General features: G+C 41.1%; 1 protein-coding gene across 1 annotated transcript in view; it reads right to left on the reverse strand.

Annotated features, from left to right (window-relative positions):
- The window catches only part of LOC112553255 (somatostatin receptor type 3-like), a 51,214-nt gene extending 33,807 nt beyond the window's left edge, over positions 1-17,407 (reverse strand). The window contains exon 1 of the mRNA XM_025220355.1: positions 17,335-17,407. The gene's annotated coding sequence lies outside the window, so the exon portion shown is untranslated. The remainder of the gene's footprint in view (positions 1-17,334) is intronic.
- Between the last annotated feature and the right edge of the window lie 2,355 nt (positions 17,408-19,762).

The following is a 19,762-nucleotide window of genomic DNA, read 5'->3' on the forward strand; positions in this document are numbered from 1 at the left end:
TGTGTAGTGTAGTGGTGTGTAGTGTAGTGTAGTGTAGAGGTTGTAGTGTGTGGTGTGTTAGTGTAGTGTAGTGGTGTGTAGTGTAGTGGTAGTGTAGTGGTGTGTAGTGTAGTGGTGTGTGTGGTTGTAGTGTAGTGTGTTAGTGGTGTGTGTGTAGTGTAGTGTGTAGTGTAGTGTGTGTAGTGTAGTGTAGTGTAGTGGTGTGTAGTGGTGTGTGTGTGTGTAGTGGTGTGTAGTGTAGTGTGTGTAGTGGTGTGTAGTGGTGTGTGTGTAGTTGGTGTGGTATGTGTAGTGTGTAGTGGTATAGTGGTAGTGGTGTAGTGTAGTGTGTGGTGTGTAGTTGTAGTTGTGTAGTTGTGTGTGTAGTGGTGTGTAGTGTAGTGTAGTGTGTAGTGTAGTGTGTGTGTGTGTAGTGTAGTGGTGTAGTGTAGTGTGTAGTGTGTAGTGGTGTGTAGTGTAGTGATGTGTAGTGTAGTGGTGTGTAGTGTAGTGTAGTGGTGTGGTGTGAGTGGTACCATTTACAGAATAAACCATTCCGTTTTTCAGACAGACCAAAGGGAAAGAAAGAGGTCAACCTCATGAAACGCACGGCCACAGATGACACAAGACCTACAGAAGGAGTGAAAAAAGTAAAGAAAGAAACAGTGTGAAGAAAAAGGAAGGAAGCTGTAGATGGCTGTTGTCACTCGTGAAAAACATCATTCAGTCAAGGCAAGGCACGGCCTCACACCTCACCTCACACCTCACATCACACCTCACACAATGGACCACTGACAACACCACTCAGTGAAGGCTAGTCACGGCCTCACACGTTACCTCACCTCACACCTCACCTCACACCTCACCTCACACCTCAAATCACACCTCATCTCACACCTCACACATCTCACCTCACCTCACACGTCACCTCACACTCACCTCACCTTCACACATCTCACCTCACCTCACACGTCACCTCACACCTCACCTCACACCTCACCTCACCTCACACTGCACACATCTCACCTCACCTCACACGTCACCTCACACCTCACCTCACCTGACATAACTGACCACTGACAACACGAGTCACACATACAGCACACGGCAAACCTATCATCAAGCCTGTCATCGTGTGTCGATGTTGACATCACTAGAGGAACAAGATGGCGGCCTCTGTGTCAAGTCGTGCAGTTCCTATTCATTGCTGTGCAGTGGGACTTACTGCAGGGACAAGTGAAACCGTGACAATCCGTTATTTCACTTGCAAGGGACATAAGTCAGGTACAAGTGCAAACCGCGACGATCCGTTATTTCTAGTGCAAGGGACATAAGTCAGGGACAAGTGCAAACCGTGACGATCCGTTATTTCAAGTGCAAGGGACATAAGTCAGGTACAAGTGCAAACCGCGACGATCCGTTATTTCAAGTGCAAGGGACATAAGTCAGTCGAGCGTTTGAAGGCCTTGTAAGTGATTAAGCTGCGTTCATCGGTCACAAGTAAATCGTGTCAACAAGAGATGGGCTCCTCACCACCGCCTGACCAAAGCATGCTTCCTGTTGTTGCCACAAAACTTTGAGTAAAGAAGTTTTCTACAGGTCGGGTGAGTGTCTTACAAACAGTGTCCGCTCCTGTCGCCGCGCTACCTGTGCTTTTGCACCAACGACCACAGGTGTTCACATCTTGTCGAAAAACCGCGTGGACCCTGCTAAAGTAGACAAAGAAGCCCACAGAGCTGTTGATGTAGGGGATGTTAGTACACCGTGACGATGAGGTCATGTATAATAATAATAGATTTGAAATAAAACTCAGGCCCCAGTCAAAGTTGCGAGGTAGAAAGATGACCCAGGGGATGGTGGTGAGGATGTAGACACAGCAACTCAGCACCAGCATCTTGGTCACAGTGCCGTATCTGCTGCCCTTGACCTCCCTCACTGCTGCAGCTGGTCGTCTTCCGCAGGTCATGGCGCCTCTTCAGCTGACCACCGTCAGGGCGGTGCCCACGCAGATGATAATAAATGTCCGCTAGCGGCACTACGTTCATTCATTGATAAATGTTTTTTCGAAGATTGTGAAGAAAAGTTTGATTTTGGAGGTACATATCAGAGCTGATTAATTCCTACCCGTTGTGGTGCTGGTTGGTCACTCGAACTACGTTGAGCCGTAGGGGAACCGTGGAAAAATGGCCATCTGGGAGTCACCGGCAATGACAGCCATGTGAACCCGCATGGTGCGGAGTGCTGATCAAAGAGGCTCGCCTTGAGGGGGAAAGGGTGACAACACAGCGCTTCCACGGCTATGACGATGGTGATGAAGCCAGAGGCAGTTCGAAACCCGTGACCGACCCAGACAGGTAGATTTGACAGTAGAGTAAATGCCATCGTATCTGGCAAGATCGCTCTGCTCCATGTAATAGTTATACTGAACGGCGGACAGACTTTATCATACAGAGGTCCCACCACGGACAGAGCAAAGAGACAGACGTCTCATGCGGTCCCCAAGTCCCTGCGCCAGAACACACACACAGTCTGATGACATTGGTGGGGCAGCCGACAGCGAGGTGACAGGCTTGAATGATATAGTTGAAGGATGTATTCCTGTCAACAGTTTACTGGCTGCGAGTGAGAAGAATCGTTTGGATAGTTCCACAGTAGAAGGCTTTCTTAGTCACACTTCACAGACCTTTGTGTTTGTTCATGATCACACCTAACGCCTGCAAGACAACAACAACGACTATTGTTTTTTTTAAAGGGTCCAAGCCTTGACAAAGCTTCGTCACCTACGCGTCCACATTAGCAGGCATATAAACAGATAACATAATACATAATACACAGATAGAAAAATACACAGATAAAAATACAACAATGAAAATACAACAGATAGAAAATTAATACAAAAACATACACAGATAGGAAAATATCATTAATACACAGATAAAAATACATAATACACAGATAGAAACATAATACACACAGAATAGAAAATAACATAATACACCAGATAATACATAAACAATAGGAAATACACATGATACATAATACCAGAAATAAATACACAAAACAAGATAGAAAAATAATCATAATAAAAGAATAGAAATAACACAAGATAGAAATACATAATACACAGATTAGAATACACAGATAGAAAATACATAATACACAGACAGAAAGTAGCATACAACAGATATGAAAACATCAGAAACATAATACCAGAAATACACTCAGATACATAACACTAGATAGATATAATAACTAATACACAGATAGAAAATAATAATACACAGAATAGAAAATACATACATATTTATATACATGACAGATAGAAAATAATAATACATAGAAATACATACACAGATTAGGACATAATAACAAGATAGAAACATAATACACAGAAAAATACAGAATAGATACCATAATCACAGAAAATAACAATACACAGATAGAAAATACCACAGATAGAAAATAGCTAATACTCAGATAGAAACAATAATACAACAGATATTGAACAATCAATCACAGAAGAAGAACAAATAAACTCAGCAAGATAGAAAATACATAATAGCACAAGAAAATAGAATCACATAAACCAGCAGATAGAAACATAGAGTTACATATACACAGATAGAAAATAACATACAGGATAGAGAAATACATACACAGATAAGAAACATACTAGAATTATAACACACAAGATAGAAAATACATAATACAAGATAGAATAATACACAGATAGAAAATACATAATACACAGATTAGAAACAATACACAGATAGAAAATACATATACACAGATTTAGAATAATATACACAGATAGAAATACATAATACCAATAGAATACACACAGATAAATACATATAGGCACAGATAGAAATACATAGATAGAAAATACATAATCACAAGATAGAAAATACATAATATAACAAGATAGAAATAATAATACACAATAGAAAATACATAATACACACAGATAGAAACATAATACACAGATAGAAAATACATAATACACAGATAGAAAATACATACAAGATAGAAAAAAACAGATAAAAATCTCCTCATAATACACAAATGATACCAGATAGAAAATACAAATACACAGATAGACATAATAAATCAGATCAAATACACAGATAGACATAATAAGATAGAAAATAGATACACAGATAGAACACATAAGACACAGATAGAAAAGATAGAAACATAATACACAGATAGAAATACATAATAACAAGAGATAGAAAAATACATAACACAGATTAAAATAGAGAAAAGAATACATAATACAATCAGATAGTCAATAGAATAATACACAGATAGAAACAATAATACACAGATAGAAATACATAATACACAGATAGAAAAATACATAATACATAGATAGAAATACATTAATAGCACGAATAGAAATATAATCTTACATAATACAGATCAGAAATCATAATACCAGATAAAACAAATACAGATAGAAAATACATAATACACAGATAGAATAAACACAGACAATACAGATAAATACACAGATAGAATAATACATCAGATAGAAAATACATAATACACAGATAGAAAATACATAATACACAGATAGAAACACATAATACACAGATAGAAAATACATACACAGATAGAAACATAATACAACAGATGAAACAATAATACAGATAGAATAATAATTACATAAACACAATAGAAATACACACAGATAGAAATCATAATACACAGATAGAAACATAATACACAATAGAAACAATACATATCACAGATAGAAACATAATACACAGATAGAAACAATAATAACAGATAGAAATACATACATAATACACAGATAGAAAAGACATATATAACAGATAGAAAATAATATACACAGATAGAAACATAGACTAATAATACAGATATGAAAATACATAATACAAGATAGAAACATAATAACAGATAGAAAACATAAATACACAGAATAGAAAATACTAATACACAATGAAACATGACACAGATAGAAATTACATAAATACACAGATAGAAACATAATAACAGATAGAAAATACATAATACACAGATAGAAGCATAATACACAGATAGAAACATACATACACTAGATAGAAACATAATACAGAAATAAGAAACATAATATACAAATACACAGATAGATAGAAACATAATACAGCAGATAGAAAATACAAATAACACAGAATACAGAAATACATTACACAGATAAAAAATACAATAACAAAAATAGAAATACATAATACATACAGATAAAACATAATAACACACTTAGATAATAATACACAGATAGAAAATACATAATAAAAGATAGAACATAAAGACACAGATCCACAGATAGAAATCGTAATAACAAGATCATAAACTCCTTGAACACAGATTGCATCAGGTTGCAATAAGGCCTCAACCAGAGTCCGCCACCGATGTCGTCGGCTGGAACCCGCTCTAGGTGACCCCATGTCCAGCCCTTTCCTTCATCTCCTTTCCACTGTTCTTCTTCCAAGTTTCCTTTGGGCGGCCTCGTTTTCTTCGGCGTCTGGAGTCCTCGTAGGGCGACTCTGGAAAGGTCTGCTGTCTGCTGGCGGAGCACCATTGTCCATCCATCGCAACGCCTTCGTTGAACCTGCCCTGGTGATGGACTCGGCTTCACTTCTTCGGTGGAGTTCTTCGTTGGTGATGGTGTTTGCCAAAAGATTGTTAGTATGCGCCTGAGGCATCTGTTTTGGAAGAACGTCAAGCTTGTTACTGGATGGTTTTTGGTCATCTTCCAAGATTCTGATCCGTAAAGGAGGGTGCTGATCACATTTGACTTGAAGATTCTCAGCTTGATCTTCTGGCTGATGTTTTTTTTGCCTTCCCATGTGCTCCTGAGTGAGGCAAAGGGCCTGACTGGCTTTCGCCAGTCGGCTCGAATCTTCCACCTCCGCATCCCCCAGTGTTTGACATTTTGGACCAAGATAGGTGAACTGTCAACTTCTCAATCTCTTCTCCATTTAGTTTGATGCTGTCTTGGACTCTGGCGTTCACTCTCATAATCTGTTTAGTCTTTTTTTGCTGACCTTCAAGCCAAGGTTTTCCAGCTGTTTCTGAGAAGCGCTTTGTTTTTTCCTGCATGTCTTGGTGGCGGTGTGACAGCAGGGCAATGTCAATCAGCAAAGTCCAAGTCTTCCAGCGTTGTTGTTGCTGTCATAGTCATGGTCCATCTTGAGCCCTCTCCTCTCGGTGTCGGTGGAAGTCTTCATGATCCAGTCCATGGCCAGGATGAAGAGGAACGGCGACAGAATGCAGCCCTGCTTCACCCCGGTACTGACGTTGAAGGGGTCTGTGAGCTCCGTGTCACAGACAACCTGGGATTTGACTATCGCTGTACAGCGCATTGCAATGACCTGAACAAGTTTTGCAGGCGGACCTCCGTAATGCCTCAGGATCTTCCATAAGACTCGCGGTGGATGCTGTCAAAAGCCTTCTCCAGGTCGATGAAATTGATGTACAGCGGTGTGTTCCATTCGTTGCTCTGCTCCAGAATCTGTCGCAGAATGAAGATGTGTTCGGACAGCAGGATCGCCCAGGGCGAAATCCCATGCTTGCTGTGGTCGAGGTCTTTCTCAGAGTTGCCGTCCGTCTTGACAAAACAAATCTTGCTGAAGACCTTGCTGGTGAGGGAAAGAAGTGTAATGCCCCTCCAATTTATTGCAGTCTCCAAGATCTCCTTTCTTGGTAACTTGAAGATGAAGCCCTGTCTTCCACGCAACAGGGACCTGCCCTGATTCCCCAAATTTGCCTGAAGATTTCAGTCAGCTTGGGAGCTGTGTCACATTCACGTCTGCTTTCAACATCTCTGCTGTTTATTCCATCTGCCCTGGTGCTTTGCCGCTCTTCCATTGTCTTGACTGCTGCTGTCACTTCTTCCAGGCTGGTGGGTCTGTGCAGATGTCAAGGTCTATAGCTGCTGCTGGATGTCTGCAAGCTGAGGGGATCTGGTCTGTTCAGAACCGACTCAAAATGTTCCTCCAGCGCTGTAGTTTTCCTGCCTCTCCCTCGACGACATTACCGTTCACGTCTTTCACTGGCACATCACTGTTCTTAAACCCGTTGTTTATGCTGTTTGTTTATCTTGTACAGTGTCTTTCAGGTCATTTTTACTTGCTGCATTTTCTGCTTCATCTGCCAGTTTCTCTATGTGATATCTTTTCGGTTCTTGTCATCCTCTTTACCTCTTTGTTCAGTTTTGCATATCTTTGTCTGTGTTGTTCCTTCAGGCTTCAGATCTGGTGCTGTTTGATTCTTTGTTTGGCTGACTTTCTCTCTTCTATCTTCCTCCATGTCTCTTCTCTAATCCACTGTTCTTTCTTTTTCCGTTGGAAGCCCAGTATTTTTCTCTCCTGATTCCTGTAAGACTCGATTGAAGTCGTCTAAGGTCATCTCTTGTTGGTCTCCTAGTGCCTGGAACCTGTTCTTTACTTCCATAGCAAAGGCCCTTTCGGTGGCTGGATTTTTCAGTTTGCCGGAGTCCACTCTCTGCTGACGTGCCTGTTTTCCTCGTGATCGACGCAGCTTCAGAGAAACTGTGGCTATCACAAGAGTGTGGTCACTGCAATGTCTGCTCCTCTGTAGCTCTAACATCTTGAAGTGAGCTCCTCCATTTTCGGTTGATGATGACATGGTCTATCTGGTTCTTTGTGATCCCATCTGGTGATGTCCATGTTGCCTTGTGGATGTCTTTGTGTGGGAAGAGTGTGCCTCCAATCAGTAGGTTGTTTTCTTCACCAAAAGTCTGCCAGTCTCTCTCCGTTGTCATCTGATGCTTTCCGATTCCATGTTTGCCCATGACATGCTCCCTGCAGGTGTTGTCCCTTCCCACCTTGGCATTGAGATCGCCGATGATGAGCAACATGTCGTGGGCTGGAACGCTTTCTGAGGCTGCCTGGAGCTGATCGTAAAAAGCATCCTTGTCTTCTGCCTCAGAGTCATTGTTGGTGCATAGCAGGCTAGCACTGTCAGCTTGGTGTACTTGGAATGGAATCTTGCTCTCAAAGCCTGGGTCCCATAAGCTTCCATTCCAGCAGTGCCTTTCCGTTTTCTTGTTGAGGAGTAGAGCTACTCCTTCAGAGTGCTGAGCGTCTGATCTTCCTGAGAACAAGATGGTATGTCCTGACGCTAGTCTCCTCTTCCCGTGCCGGTCCATCTGACCTCACTGACTCCCAGCTATGTCCAAGCTTGTAGTTGTCAAACTCCTTGACTAATTGGAGCATCCTGCCAGTCTGGTACAAGGTCTGGACGTTCCAGCACCCCACCCTCAACTTCTGCCTCGGCTTCAGTAAATCCGCTGTCGGGCGCCAGCTCCCTTTCGGGTTTGGCTGTCGTCCGTCATTAGTCCAGTCTCCTGGTGTGCTCTCATTACCTTCGCCATCTGTGACGAGTTCTCTGGTTTTAGTTTCTGTAAACAGGATTTTTTTTTACATGTGTGGTTGTTAGCCCTACCACAACCTATTTACCTCTAGGTGAGGTGTCCACCTTAGTCGCCTCTTACGACATCCTGCTGCGGATGGCAGGACCTATTCTTGAATGCTTGCTAAGGCAAGCATACCCCGGGGTCCCACAGGGGATAATACACAATAGAAAATACACACAAGATGAAAATACATATATACACAGATAGATTATACACAGATGAATACATAATACATAATACAGATAGATAGAAATACATAAACACAGATAGAAAACACACAGATTAGAAAAACATAAATGACATAATACAATACACAGATAGAATACATAAAGCAGATAGAACATAACTACACAGATAGAAAAATACATAATACACAGATAGAAACATAATACACAGATAGAAACAAATACACACATAGAAAATACATATACACAGATAGAAAAATACATAATACACAGATAGAAAATACATAATACACACAGATAAGAAACATAAATACACAGATAGAAAATACACTAATAGACATAATACACAGATAAAATAACACACAAAAAAATAATAACCAGATAGAAAATAATACACATAATACACAGATAGAAAAATATACATGATATACACAGATAGAAAATACATAGATACACAGATAGAAATACATAATACACAGATAGAAACATACATACAGATAGAAAAATACATAATACACAGATAGAAAATACATAATACAACAGATAGAAACATAATACACAGATAGAAATACATATATACACAGATAGAAACATAATACACAGATAGAAAATACATAATACACAGATAGAAACACAGATAGAAAATACACAGATAGAAAATACATAATACACAGATAGAAAATACATACACAGATAGAAACATGATACACAGATAGAAAATACATAATAACACAGATAGAAAATAATATACTATACACAGATAGAGAAGAAATACATAATGATAGAAAATACTATAAACAAAGATAAAACAGATAGAAAATACATAATACACAGATAGAACATATACACAGATAGATAGACATAATACATGATAGAAAATAACACAAATACGATAAAAATACATAATACAGATAGAAAATACATAATAGATAGAAAAAATGCAACAGGGTAATACAAATATAGAAAATACATAAAACACAGGTAGACACATGCGTAGTACACAGATAAGAACATTCATAATACACAGGTAAGAAATACATAACCACAGGTAGAGACTGAGAGAGGAAGCCTGTACCTTATCTTGATGTCCCTCACAACGCACACCTAACGGTTTCATTGGTTTCCCGTTGTATCACCTCCTTTCCCCGGTTGGGTCTGAACAAAGCAAATATTATGTAACATATTGTTCCAAAGGTGGACCTGCTAACCCCGGCCCGGCTCCGGTGCATAGGCGGTCTTAACTTTTCGTCTTAAGATGCCTTGCTTAACTCGCTTTTCGTCTTGGCTAAGTTCGCGGTCTCAAGCCTGTTGCATGAGCGAGCTCAGCCCCTTGCTTAGCTGAGAACCGGGTCAGGTCAGCGCGGCGGTCGAGGTCAGCGATATAAATAAATTCGTCCGGGAGCGGCCTTGCCAACCGTATATTCCACCAATGAAAACTGCGCTACAGCGATGGTGCTGAGCCGAGCCGCGAAATTCGTCTGCATACCATGGTTGAAACGAAGTAGAGATGTGCGACAGCGAACTATTAGTCTTAATCGAGGAGGTTACCAGGGAGAAGAAGAGGCTTTACCAGAAAAAGAAAAAGATGAAATAAAGAAAGAAATGAACAATTTTAAAAATCTTCACAATTTCATCTCGCAGTCGTCAAAAACATCCACAACGCGGGGGCAACCACCAGAAACACAGTGATAAACGGAGAAAGTGATAAAACTATTTTAGATGATTGCAGACAACTGATGGACGCATAAACATCGAAGGTTAGTCATTTTGTTACCTGTGTAGACTTATTTTTACCACGTCGTGTGTCATCCGCAGAAAAAAGATCTAGATACCGAGATAAGAAATGCAAATGCAAAGGCCGCGCGATAGTCAGCACACAACAGCCGGTTTAGAAAATAAAATTTTTCCATCTCGAAATACATTTTATTTTAAATGACTAGGTACATTTCTCATTTAGTTTTTCTGACAGTGGTGAATCATTAGGCTGTTCCTCCAGAAGATCTTTTATGATAGGGGAGAGTAATAAAATAATATTGACATATGTAGGAGGTGCAATAGTGTACTTATGTAGAACACCCCAGTTCCATCTTTCTAATTCAATAATGGAAATGCTTTTGTTAGAAGTATATGCAGAATGTATTATTTTTGCATAACAAGCAAGAAGGAATTGAACATTTCAGACGATGTTTTCAATGGGAAATTTTAAAAATGTACTTTATATCACATAGATATTCCTGATGGTAAGTTTGAACAAAACATAAATATTAAGGAAAAGCGCCAATATTTTTTGTACTTTACTTCCAAAGCTGGCTTAAAATTATAAATTATTTAATTCAAGTGCCAAACATAGACTATGGACATAATTTGGGAGGTACACAGCAGGTTTGTCTGTACATCCACAGTCAATTTGGACATTTAACCAGTTCACTACAAGTCTAATACATGTTACAGTACCAGTGTTCTACAGTTTAGATTCCAGTAGACACTGATTCAGCTTCTGAGTGACATGGAAGTGCAGTGTCTACATTCTTTACCAGTTGCATGTTATAAAGTTCTGAAATAGCTATACCTGGGTCCAGTGAAAAGTGCTAAATATTAACTCTAAAGAGAAAAACATGTCCTTCACAATCCCACTAGCAGCATGTAGTAAATATCAACATTACTGCTTTTTATAGTTACTTTTCATCACAAAGAATAACAAGCAAGATAACAAGCAGGTGATGTACCAAGCAGCCAGTATTCCATCCGTCAACTGAGTCATCTGAAGAAAACAAAATACCTGATCATACAAAAGAATCCACAACAAAAATTACAGAAAGAAAAACTTTGTATCTCCTGGACAGTGAACTTGATCGTGTTAAAAAAGAATCGCAATTGATGGAAATCAAAATAAATCTGGCACAGGCTGAGGTAACAAATACTACATGGAAAAACAGATGGAAAATGAATTGGTAATGCCGGCTGCTCAAAGTGTTCACCAACTGGTTGAGGCGGAAGCTGCTATTCAGCCAAAGTCAAATTGAATAATAAATGTTGTGACCATTCAGTTAGAAATTATGACAGCACAATGGAACACCTGATGATTTTTGCTGCTTTGGCAGGGATGTATCTGAAGTCACACAATATATTCTGGAGCACTGGATATTAAAGGGGAGGAGTTTATGTATTTCTAAACCATGATGCAAACAAAAGGGTGCAATATATTACAACATGGAGTAAAGACACATACTAACCAGCCCACAAGCAAAACTTGTGCATTTTAACCCTGACAAAGCAAAGACAGTACTTACCGTAGTTGTCCCAAAAGAAAATGGAACCAATTTTTGAGAACATCATTGGTTCTCTCAATGGTGTCACTTGTTGAGCTGTGGGCACAGTTGAGCTTTTCCTTGGCTCTAGTGTATGCATTTTAAAAAAGGGGATACTAAGCCAATCAGTCAGCGGGTAGCCACTGTCTCCAATATTCATCCCATGTCAATGCCAAAAGTGTCAGCCACTACAACTTGCATTATGCCTTGTTGCATAAAATTGTAATGCCACCATCACCTGCAAAAGACATAGGAAACATTATTGACCCCAATGATTTATATATTTTAGTACTCACATCTCAACGAAACTGTCCATTTTTAGTTAAAAAGGACGATGTGAACATTAACCTATTATGATTATTTACCTCTTGAGCCACATGCTTACATCTTGAGACATACTGCAAGGAACTGCCTGTCAAATTGATAAACATGTATTAAATCAAACTATATCGGAGTTTCTGGGTGCTCTGCTACTTTATTCTGTGTTGTTTTACTTAAATACAATGACATCAATTTTTTAATAATGTTAAGGTTAATAATACTCTAAAACAATACTTGGAGCACAGTGGATGGGCCAGAATTGTGCCTCTGCTCATATGAGCCAAGTATAGCAAACTGTGAATTTTCTTGGATTATTGCTGTCACCAGAGTGAAAGTAGAAAATTTTCATTACTTTTATTGCAAAGTTCAAGTTTTATCCTTTCCAAAAATATATTGGTTTTGTGGTCTCATGTTTACCTGAGAGCAGCAATAATAACAACAAACATCACCCACTGTCGTCAACACCGTCTTAAGTTATACGCCATTGTTTTGTTATGTAATTATATTTTGAAGTCATGCTAACATTATTAAATATTTTTAACGTAATGCTGTCAATTACACTTATTAATTATATATTTATGTAGTGGTGGTGACTATGGTCTTACCTGCAGCAAAGGCGGAATAGATCTGCCTTTTCGTTGAAAATGATGGTCGAAATCACTTTCCACTGTTATGTTCGCTCGACGGAATCGAAAACGATGAAACAAATCGACGTCATACATTTCAAATTGATTTGATGGATCGCTGAAGTAGTGAAAAATCTGTATCTGTCAATGGTATACGCAGGGCAACTCAGTAAACAACACGATCAAGCGCCACTGTTACTACGAAAGCCGCCGTACGGTCATGCGTAAGCAGCGTGTCGCGGCTAAGCAAGGAGTTAAGCCTGGGGGGGACCAGTCTTAAATTTTAAGACTAAGACCGCTTGCTTAGCGAGTTGAGACCGCCCATGCACCGCGCTTAGCAGGCGTCTTAGGTTAAGACAGCGTGCTTGGCTTAACTGCGGTCTTAACTCGAGTTAAGACCGCCTATGCACCGGAGCCCTGGAGCTTGGCTGTCTGTGTGTTTACAAGATGGCCACACCAGGCCCCCATATTCTTCCCGTCCTTGCCCCACCGTACCTGTCTCAACTCTGAGACCGGCCGCCTCGTCCTCTCCTCTGATTGGGGGCCATCTCCCTGTTGCACGCAGCTGCCCTCATGGACAGGTCTGGCTTTTGGCATAGACTAAGACTTCTAGGAAAAGCACCTGTGAAAACTCGGTATCCACTGAGACGAGGCGCTACCACTTCCGTCAACACATCTCCTGACAGGACGATAAACAGCAAAGATGAGTATAACAGAGAGTATACAGTGATACCTCGGTTCTCGAACGCCTTGACTTTCGACCAAATCGGTATTCGACCAGGAAATTCGAGAAAATTTTGTCTTGGAATCCGAACAAATATTTGGAACTCGAACATCCGAAAGTCCGAGATGAGCCGAGTTGAGCCGAATGGCGTTCATTCTGCCAGCGCGCCTTGCTTGCGTCATCAGTGTGAGTGCAGAGAGAGAGAGAGTCATGAAATGTGTGCAAAATGGGCAGAAATCGCAAATTGTGTTGAACAACATCACCCTGATAAAGTGGTACCAAATAGAGCAGTTAACATTTTTAATGACAATGTTATGTCCACTTTCCGCAAAATTTTGCAAAGGAGAAAAAAACAGCAAACAATTGACAAATTCTTCCGTAAAGAAATCAGACAAGCAACTGCAGAGCAAGATTCTGATTCTCCTCAACAAAAGATACAGAGAACAGAAACACCCGAAGAGCAGTTACCCTCTGGTTTTATTGAAGAGGACTCCCCTTCAAAACAATAACCATCCCCCTTCCCTCCTCCCTCCACATTCATTCCCTCCTGCCATAAAGTTTGGTACAGGTACAGTAAATGAAACACAATTTACTGTACTGTACAGTACATTTTATTTTTTGTTTTGTTTTAATAAATACACTTTTATTTCTTATTTCTTGTTGAGACTCATGTTTTTCTACATATTATATACAAATTAGGCCAGTAAATAGGCATTTTCTGGGACTTGGAACGAATTAATCCAGTTTCCATTATTTCCTATGGGTTTCATTGCTTCGGTTCTCGAACAATTTGGTTCTCGACCGTCTTCCCGGAACGAATTATGTTCGAGAACCGAGGTATCACTGTATATGGATATACATACGGTTGTTGCATACTCACACAAAAGCGTTGATATCAGCTAAGAAATACCTACAACAGACAAAACATCAGCTTGTCACACGAAAAAGAGAGTATTTATCAATGTCACTTACTCACTAGGCGACACAGACATCAGGAGGAAAACGACGACTAAAGATACCTGCGCTGAAGAAATGCGACCTCAGGTAACAAGAGGATGGCGCCGAAGGCCTTCTCCAAAAAAAGTAAATGCTGATGATAAGTCTCCTCTTTAGACTGCTGACTACAAGCCTACAATGATGCATGTGTCAGCTGGGGTGGCAGAGACAAACATACGTCTACCGAAAGACCTGTGATGGCAGATAGTCAGCAGGTCCACCCCTTCACCTTCGGAAGCCAGTTCTTGCAAGTTGTCTTGAAGGGTAGTCTTCAGCAAAGTTCCTTGCCGGGTCACGTGGCCACACCACACCTGCTGACATCGCCTGAATGTTGCAAGCGGCGGTTGCTGGTGTCCTACGAGTGGCAACCGTCCTTCCTACAACATCTTTGGTTTTATCTTCTCGATCCAGAGCAGCCTCTGCAAAACACTTCTTCTCTAGTGCCTGAATCGGTAAGTAGAGTTCACCTGTCACATCCTAGAGCAGGAGGAGTACTACGCAGAGCTTGTAGATGTAGTAGTCAGCGAACCTGATGCTATGGCTGCACCAGACCCTGTCCAGCCATAGACTCTGTTGTGTTGTGATGGTGCAGACAGGGTGACACGAGTACTTACAGCTGTTGACCTTTGTCAGGCGTACATGTCATCATGTCAGCCTTCCTGTCATCAGTGGCAGTGACTTGACTCTTGTCAGTGCTGGTCTCCATTCCACGTGCGTTAGAATGTCTGTCAGTCTCTAGAGGAGGGTTGCACTTCTCTGTCTGTCTGCTGACAGACTGAAGTCGTCTCCACAGTCGTCTGTGTACATTAGCCTTTGTACGAGGGAAATGGAAGACTGACAGTCGCGCGTGGTTTCCCTCATCAACAACGGAAAGGGAACAAATCGCCAGGTAATGACAGCCTGCAGGACGGGGTAAGTAGGGTTAGGGTATCACCAGCACCATCAGCATGTTATCAACCACCAGCATCACGTGTCACAAGACCACAGTACACATTACATTACAGCTGTCGCAGTACACTATACATTACACGTGTCACAAGACTAAGTACACTGTACAGTACACGTGTCACAAGACCACAGTACACTGTACATTACACGTGTCACAAGACTACAGTACACTGTACAGTACATATGTCACAAGACTACAGTACACTGTACAGTACACTTGTCACAAGACTACAGTACATTTACAGTACACGTGTCACAAGACTACAGTACATTTACAGTACACGTGTCACAAGACTACAGTACATTTACAGTACACGTGTCACAAGACTACAGTACACTGTACAGTACACATGTCACAAGACTACAGTACATTTACAGTACACGTGTCACAAGACTACATTACATTGTATAGTACACTTGTCACAAGACTACAGTACATTTACAGTACACGTGTCACAAGACTACAGTACATTTACAGTACACGTGTCACAAGACTACAGTACATTGTACAGTACACGTGTCACAAGACTACAGTACACTGTACAGTACACGTGTCACAAGACTACAGTACATTTACAGTACACGTGTCACAAGACTACAGTACATTTACAGTACACGTGTCACAAGACTACAGTACATTGTACAGTACACGTGTCACAAGACTACAGTACATTTACAGTACACGTGTCACAAGACTACAGTACATTTACAGTACACGTGTCACAAGACTACAGTACATTTACAGTACATGTGTCACAAGACTACAGTACACTGTACAGTACACGTGTCACAAGACTACAGTACACTGTACAGTACACGTGTCACAAGACTACAGTACACTGTACAGTACACGTGTCACAAGACTACAGTACACTGTACAGTACACGTGTCACAAGACTACAGTACATTGTACAGTACACATGTCACAAGACTACAGTACATTGTACAGTACACGTGTCACAAGACTACAGTACATTGTACAGTACACATGTCACAAGACTACAGTATATTTACAGTACACGTGTCACAAGACTACAGTAAACTGTACAGTACACGTGTCACAAGACTACAGTACATTGTACAGTACACGTGTCACAAGACTACAGTACATTTACAGTACACGTGTCACAAGACTACAGTACATTGTACAGTACACGTGTCACAAGACTACTGTACATTTACAGTACACGTGTCACAAGACTACAGTACATTTACAGTACACGTGTCACAAGACTACAGTACATTTACAGTACACGTGTCACAAGACTACAGTACATTGTACAGTACACGTGTCACAAGACTACAGTACATTTACAGTACACGTGTCACAAGACTACAGTACATTTACAGTACACATGTCACAAGACTACAGTACATTGTACAGTACACGTGTCACAAGACTACAGTACATTTACAGTACACGTGTCACAAGACTACAGTACATTTACAGTACACGTGTCACAAGACTACAGTACATTTACAGTACACGTGTCACAAGACTACAGTACATTTACAGTACACGTGTCACAAGACTACAGTACATTTACAGTACATGTGTCACAAGACTACAGTACACTGTACAGTACACGTGTCACAAGACTACAGTACACTGTACAGTACACGTGTCACAAGACTACAGTACACTGTATAGTACACGTGTCACAAGACTACAGTACATTGTACAGTACACGTGTCACAAGACTACAGTACACTGTACAGTACACGTGTCACAAGACTACAGTACACTGTACAGTACACTGTACAATCAGAAAGATGTTTGAGTAAGTACAAGAGTTCTTACTTCAATGAAAGCTAGTTGTTTGAAAGCTATGAAGACGGTAAGTTCCTTGGAGTCGACATTCGTGAAGAAAAGGCCCTCATCTACCTGAGAGAAATATTTACCTGCTGTTAGTCAACTACCACAGTGACCTCACCTACCTGACAGAAATATTTACCTGCTGTTAGTCAACTACCACAATGACCTCACCTACCTGACAGAAATATTTACCTGCTGTTAGTCAACTACCACAGTGACCTCACCTACCTGACAGAAATATTTACCTGCTGTTACTGAAGTCAACTACCACAGTGACCTCACCTACCTGACAGAAATATTTACCTGCTGTTAGTCAACTACCACAATGACCTCACCTACCTGACAGAAATATTTACCTGCTGTTAGTCAACTACCACAGTGACCTCACCTACCTGACAGAAATATTTATCTGCTGTTAGTCAACTACCACAGTGACCTCACCTACCTGACAGAAATATTTACCTGCTGTTAGTCAACTACCACAGTGACCTCACCTACCTGACAGAAATATTTACCTGCTGTTAGTCAACTACCACAGTGACCTCACCTACCTGACAGAAATATTTACCTGCTGTTAGTCAACTACCACAGTGACCTCACCTACCTGACAAATATTTATCTGCTGTTAGTCAACTACCACAGTGACCTCACCTACCTGACAGAAATATTTACCTGCTGTTAGTCAACTACCACAGTGACCTCACCTACCTGACAGAAATATTTACCTGCTGTTAGTCAACTACCACAGTGACCTCACCTAACCTGACAGAAAATATTTACCTGCTGTTAGTCAACTACCACAGTGACCTCACCTACCTGACAGAAATATTTATCTGCTGTTAGTCAACTACCACAGTGACCTCACCTACCTGACAGAAATATTTACCTGCTGTTACTGAAGTCAACTACCACAGTGACCTACCTGACAGAAATATTTACCTGCTGTTACTGAAGTCAACTACCACAGTGACCTACCTGACAGAAATATTTACCTGCTGTTACTGAAGTCAACTACCACAGTGACCTACCTGACAGAAATATTTACCTGCTGTTACTGAAGTCAACTACCACAGTGACCTACCTGACAGAAATATTTACCTGCTGTTAGTCAACTACCACAGTGACCTCACCTACCTGACAGAAATATTTACCTGCTGTTACTGAAGTCAACTACCACAGTGACCTACCTGACATACAAACATTTACCTGCTACATGTATTATTGAAGTCGACTACCACAGTGACCTACCTGACATACAAACAAATATTTACCTGCTGCATGTATTACTGAAGTCAACTACCACAGTGACCTCCTCACACAATTTATCTCCCTTTTATAGCAGCAAGAGTTGTCGGTCAATAGCAGACTTCATTCATCTTTCTCCTATCTCGGTCTTGTGCTCCACCATCGTGGACACGCCCTGGCTTTCACGCACGCACGCACAGCGAACCACATGGCCACGTGCATGTTGTTATTTACACACGTGGGCAGCACACGCCCATGATCTCACGCACGCACAGACAAGCACGGGCAACCGGGTGTGTGGGTGGAAACTACCCGACATAATTATGAGGAAAGTGTGATTACAGGTAACCTCCCACAGCCTCCAAAACCTTCAGGTGTGTCCTCCGCAACGTTTCATGTAATTACACATTAATGACGGCAAGCGAGGGCATTATGTAATTACACATTAATGACTGCAAACACAAATTACAGACTAACCCTGTGAGAACACATCGGCTATTCACAAATCGTTCTAATAACTCCCACAGGTCTTTCATTTCCTTCCATTGCAAGTGACGGCCGTGCCCTGACAGTTGTCCACATGTTGATGGCTGCGTGTGTACTTTGTGTCGGTCACACCTCTACACACACGTGTCCGTGTCTGTGTTACTCTTCATTCAACCGTCACTTTGTGATGCACGCATTAGTCGCACCGTCTGACTGGGCGGACTGACCATACACCCACAGCTCACCGCCATCGCCTGACACAGAGACGATGGACAGACGGGAGTAGCAGGACAAAGATAGAGACGATGGACAGACGAGAGTAGCAGGACAAAGATAGAGACGATGGACAGACGAGAGTAGCAGGACCAAGATAGAGACGATGGACAGACGAGAGTAGCAGGACAAAGATAGAGACGATGGACAGACGAGAGTAGCAGGACAAAGATAGAGACGATGGACAGACGAGAGTAGCAGGACCAAGATAGAGACGATGGACAGACGAGAGTAGCAGGACCAAGATAGAGACGATGGACAGACGAGAGTAGCAGGACAAAGTCTCTCCAGACTGGAAAACGGCAAAAAGACAGAGAGCCGTTGTTGTCTTCTGTTTGTATTACAATGTCACATGCAGGTGTGGAGGGTTTTATCTCAGGTTAGGAAGAGTTGTGGGAGTGTGTTAGCC

The sequence above is a fragment of the Pomacea canaliculata genome, linkage group LG12, assembly GCF_003073045.1.
Source record: "Pomacea canaliculata isolate SZHN2017 linkage group LG12, ASM307304v1, whole genome shotgun sequence".
NCBI lineage: Eukaryota > Metazoa > Mollusca > Gastropoda > Architaenioglossa > Ampullariidae > Pomacea > Pomacea canaliculata.